This window comes from Montipora foliosa, chromosome 6, assembly GCF_036669935.1.
Source record: "Montipora foliosa isolate CH-2021 chromosome 6, ASM3666993v2, whole genome shotgun sequence".
NCBI lineage: Eukaryota > Metazoa > Cnidaria > Anthozoa > Scleractinia > Acroporidae > Montipora > Montipora foliosa.
Window position 1 is genome coordinate 17,069,775 of NC_090874.1, and position 6,000 is coordinate 17,075,774.

Below are 6,000 nucleotides of genomic sequence, written 5' to 3' on the forward strand. Positions count from 1 at the left end.
AAAATCTTGACAAAACTGTAATTACTTATGCTTTTTTTCTTAGAGTTTTTTGTATCAAGTCTCAAGACTGAAACAGATACCAATAAAGAAATGATACAACTTGCTTTCGGTGGATTTTTTTACCTTCTTCTGAGGCCCAGCTTTTGACACTTGACGCATCCTCATACACGCTAGGTCAATTACAGTAGAAATAATTCACCCAAAAGTAATATTAAGTTATTGTTTAAAAGCATAACAAGTATAAAGTACCCATTGCTTAAAGCAAAGGAAAAGACAAAAGCACTTACTAAACTTCCTACTTGAAAATTAGTTAGTTAAAATTGGTTACTTACGATGTGGAGTGTTCATTATCGCTTTCGGCGGCCATTGAAAGCGAAATTGACCCTCCTATTCAGATCTATTGTCATTCAAATGTGTCAGTCAACGAAAAAAAAAAGAACCGACAGCCAAAACGGCCAGGTTGGCTTCTCACTGATCTTCGATAAATGTGCGTAGCATAATGCCACAATGATTGAGGCTTATGTAAACAACGACGTCTTTAGATTCCCCTACACATCTCTTTGTTTTCTGTGCCAATTACTCATTTTAGATGTGGCAGTATTCCAGTGCACTGTCATGTAGGGTCCGTATTAAGAAATCATTTAATGAAGCTGAAGAGGTTGACACATGCCGTTTTACAAACATTCTTTTGTCATTCAAATGCACTAACCACTGAAACAAAAGAGAACTTTGTTTTGGTGGCCAGTAAGGTTCTGGTTTTTACATTGCACAACGTAGTGCACGTGATATCTGTGCCACTGTCAGTGACATCTGCGCCACTCTAGTAGGAGGGGGGGGGGGGGGGGGCCTGAGCACGAAGTCATCAGCGTAAAACTACACACGATATACTTTAAAACTAAAACTGCTAAATTGTAAGAACATGCACACTACACTTGTCGCAAGCGCCCCCGTCATCCCGTCTTACTAAGTCAGTCAGATAAGAGGCGGATCCGAGAGTCGAAAACCAGACAAAACTGAAGCCTTGACCCGACAAATCAAACAGATACACTTTGGAAAGTGTATAGAGAGACACACTAGCACGGGTCCCCGCTTGACTCAGCTGAGACATGGCTGGAACGGTATTGCTATGGCATTACATGAAGTCACGTGGGTCAAAGTTGTTGATATTGGCTAAATCAGAAAAGGCAGCGTAACGTGCGCCATCCATTTCACTGGCCAATCGGTTATCTGCTCTCAGTTGGTGATTACGTCCTCCAATAGATGAGCCGCACTCTGGACAGCGGCCTTCTTCCATAGCTCCACCGCACTCAGTGATACAGTAGATATGACCTGTGGAATCAAAAGTACAAGCTCTTGCCTCAGCCTTAGATCTCCCCAGATGCAGGATCAGAGTTCAGGGGGCATTTTCTGAAATTGATTGTCTGTATACCAAGAGACGAGTTATGTTAAAGTTGTAGAAAGAGTGCAAAAGGACACTTCATGACGCTTATTGAAATCGGCGGGCATCTAATTACTTGAATTTCTGGTCATATCTCTGGTACTGAGGTGAAGGTACATTTTATTTACCCTCGGAAAGTTCCTTTACGCTCTAGAGGGTACTCTCCCAGGAGCTCTCATTTTACCCCCCCTCCCCCCCCCCCCCTCCCTCCCCTTCCTTTCCTTCAGTGCTCCGTTTTAAGGGTATTTAAAGCTACCTGAAGCTACACAGAATGGAAAAAAGTCGAAGCAAGGATGTGACGTCGCTAGGGATCGAACTTGGGACCTCTCGCACAGAAGGCCGCACTCTAACCAACTATGCAATTCTTACTCCTCCAACCCTTTTGAACACACAAGCACGAATGAGTATCGAAACGTGCGTCTTGAGTCGTAAATTCGTAAGTTACATTCAGTACTCTTCACTTCGCTTCGCTTTTATTGTGCTACCTCACAAAGATATATTGCACAGTGTCAGCGGTCTAACGGTTTAGAATTACTAACAATAATACGATGCTAAGGAATCGTGAAAGGCTCCTGGGCTAGTAGATAAGTCGATAATAGATTGAGGTAAACTGTTCCAATTAGCTTCTGCTTGTGGTAGAAAACTGTATTTATACAAATTGGTATGAGCTGAGAGTGGGATATAGTGTTTACAATGTGTGTGTCTTGATCTCCTGGTGGGCTTCTGCAGTGATTCCAGGAAGGGAAGTGCAGCCAGGTTATTTAAGCCTTTGTTAAAGAGAGTTAACCGTCCATTTGTCTACGAAGCTTTAGAGGTGACCAACCAAGTTTTCTTTAACATCATTGACATAGAACCAGGCTAAAAGCTTTGATTCATAGTCAGAAAAGACAAAGCGTGCTGCTCTGTGTTGATTTTTTTCAACTTCACCGATGAGCTGTTCAGTGTGGGGATCCCAAGCACTACCGGCGTATTCTATAAGTGGTCTGACCAGACTCACGTACGCTGCTTCTTTTACTGCTGGGCCCGGTAGTTCAAAAGCCGATTAACGCTAATCCCAGATTAAAAATTAACCAAGGAGTTTATTTCTCTACTACTAAATGCTGTTCAAAGCTGTTATTCGGCAAAACTATACATTAGAAGAAGTCAATCTTGAAAAACAAAAATAAGCAAATGATACTTTCATCAAAAAGTTGAAAACACGAAACAAAAGTTTAAGTTAATCCTGGATTAAGTTAATCGGCTTTCGAACAACCGGGCCCTGCATCACAATAGTCTAGCAGTCAAGACCACAATTTCAGGGGAATTGTGCGTTTTTTGATAAAAGCATGAAACTTCTCACCAATGTCAACCAAGGGACAGTTAACAATTTTGGGTATAGAGGCATGGCTGAAATGTCCTATCACCGGAATAAGCTGGTTTTGAGAAAAATGCTGACGTCAGCAGTTTTCGTGAGAAGGGAGCTTAAGCACGCGCGTTTTTGAGGCGCGGACGGCAACCGGGAGAGAACATTCCGCTTGCCAGGACAGTGGTGTCTCCCAGATTTTTATAGTTACCATTTCTAATGGAGAAAAGATACTTAATAATGTAAGTGTGGTTGTGTGAAGACAAGTTAAACGGGAAAACAGCTCACTTTCGGTTGCCGTCCGCGTCTCAAAAACACGCGTGCTTAAGCTTCCCTTATTTGTTTTTAGTGTAGAACGTGGTTGCATTAAAACATTTTGGTGAACGGCGTGTCAAGACTTCCAGAAAATATCAAAAAAGAATTCAAGCATAGCATCACCAGGGATTTGAATTGTAATTTTGTTGATCACATCGTTTCGTGTAATTTATGACATTTGTCCAAATTTTCGCAATACTGTTTCTCTTATGATAGAGAAGACAGAGATTTCAAAAATCACCGTCAGTAATTGCATAGCAATAAAAACAAACTGCGAATTCACAGCTCTACTGAATTTGATTTATGAGAGGTGCAATGATCCTTTTGTTCCCTTTATCGTAAAAAACAAACGAATGCAGCAATAAAATTTAATTCAGTTTTCAAGGTTGTCTGTGATCTTTTGCATCATTTTGTTGATTGGTAAACACCTTATATACGTTGAGAATGACCCATTTCACACAAGAGGCTAGAAACATGGCTTTGACCACAAGCGCACAGGGGTAAACTACTTTAACATCTTCAGTTTCCACGGCCTGCTCACGTTTGACCTTGTAGCTCAGTCGGTTCATATGGGGTAGAAACTTAGCACTTCACATTACACTCTAAGCAGTTAAGTCTGTGCACTGAAGGTTTGCTTTTGAGCACTTGCCCAAGCCTCTGCAGGCTTCCTTGCAGGAACAATAAATGAGCTCATATATAGCAGCATTGCTGGGCTTGTGGAAGTGTTGGCCACAAAGGTTTCCGTTGACAATTCCTCTCCCATCCCCATTCAGCAGGACAAACATGACCAAAAATGGCTACCTTGATACAATGCTCGGAGGATATGTTGCTTTCAAGCTGCAGATGTTAAGGGAATCTTATCTAAACTACGGGAACGCATGCAAAATAGTTGCTGTCTTGCCTTATAGATCCACAGACTTGATGATGTTTCAAGGTGTAGACAGGCCAAACACGACTCCTATTGGTCATGATAGGAAATTCAAAGACCTCAGATTCGTTTATTATAGTTAATTGTCGCAGCCTGATATGATAATCTCCCGGCCGGTTAGGTTTGTAAATCTGTGTAAGAGCGTAGAAAACAGGAATTCGTGGCGGGTTTGGTGTGAGGGATAACCATTTTTTACTCATATCATCAGTTTGGTCTCCGTGATGGAGAGCATCGATAAGTTCTTTGGCTTTTTGAGAGGTTTCTGATGCCATGGGTAATGTAACACGAGAGGGTCAGATTCTCTTATATGAGAAAGAAAACTATAAGCCACTTAATTACCCATGGCATTAGAAACAGTCTCAAAAACCAAAACAACTCATCAATGCTCTCCATCACGGAGACTACATTGATGATATGACTAAGAAATGGTTATCCCTGACACCAAACCTGCTACGAATCTCTGTTTTCTACACTCTAAAAAAGATTTGCAAACCCAACCCAGTCGGGAGACCTATCATATCAGCCTTTTTCCACAGGCTTAAGAGGCGTTTACTTTTTGTACTTAGCATGTACACGGTTCATTCGGCGAATGAGAGGACGTAGTTGACTGTTTAGCCATGGAAGCTTAGTTATCTTTCCCACTAAGTATTTTGAATGGTACAGCTTTGTCAATTGCTTGGTGGATTGCATCCTTTAAGCGTAACCAGTCCTCTTCTATAAGGGTGGAATCTGAGAAGGAATTAAGGAACGTATTTTTAAAGGTACGCAAGATACTACGTAGGGAGTCATAATCACCTCTCCCATACAGGTAGGTTTTGCGTTTGGCATGCCCTTCTCTTAGCTGGTCGGGCACAATTCAATGTGCAGGAAATTACATAATTCTCACTGAGTTCAGCAGGTGATAAAGTCACTGATAAGTCCTGGTCTATTTGACAAGATAAGGTCTAAGGTGTTGGCTCCGCGAGTCCGAAAAAGGATAAGTTGCTCCATATAATGATCCTGCGTGATGTCAATTAGGACAAGTCCATCAGAGTTTGAGAGATCGTTCCCATCAGTGTTTAGGTGAGTTATTCAGTCTATCTTTTCAATGAAGGTCCCCCAAAATGTGAAATCCAGGCTGGTTAACAGGTGGGTGAGATTTATTAATAAGGTCGAGCTGCTTTCGTAGACTTTGCATTTCATCAATAGGTTGCTGCGGGGGACGGTAGAAACTGCAAAAGTACTGTGGTTGTCCCTTTAAGAATATTTTAGCCCATACACTCTCAGATGCAAAGTTTTCCAGGTCAGGACAAGGAATAGGGTCCAAGGCAGATTTTATTGCAAGTAGAACACCCCCTCCACTGAGAGACCTGTCCTTCCTGAAGATGGAGAAGCCCAATTCATGAGTTCAGGGTGCAGTTGTCACATCTGAATCAATCTTTGTTTCTTGAATAGTAATGACATCCGGTACTTAGACTTCAATAAAGCCTTGTAGATCATTCAATTTGCCACGAATTACTCTTCAAAGCAAAGTAGCATCAAGTCATGCCTGGTTGCAATGTGAACCTCAATGGTTAGGGTAATCTTTCCGTGTAAGGTAACTGAGGGCAGTTTGTTGATCCTTTGCGCGTCGCACGTATGAAACATCCAGACTTTTTTCACTGTCAAGCCAACAATCCGTCATTTGTACAAATCTATACGCTTTATTTTCACATGTGGAAAAGGCTTATACAGCCAATCAGAATGGCGTACAGCTATTTCACATGTGGAAGTATATCCAATCAACGATAGCGTAAAGGCGTTTCCATGCCAATCACTCGTGCATCTCGTGCATCTCGTGCAAATCGTACTTTGTTATTGAATTAATAAAATTTGCATTTGGTTCTATTGTTAGTGAGTTTTTGTTTCTACTTTGCGTTCAGAAAACTATTTTGATGAAGATTCTCGTCTTATGTGTAATAAACAGTTCACGACATAGAAAGTGCCTCGTACAGGGTC

General features: G+C 41.5%; 1 pseudogene; it reads right to left on the bottom strand.

Annotated features, from left to right (window-relative positions):
- Positions 1-1,132: 1,132 nt before the first annotated feature.
- Positions 1,133-6,000, bottom strand: part of LOC138005099 (NFX1-type zinc finger-containing protein 1-like) — a 48,338-nt pseudogene continuing 43,470 nt past the window's right edge.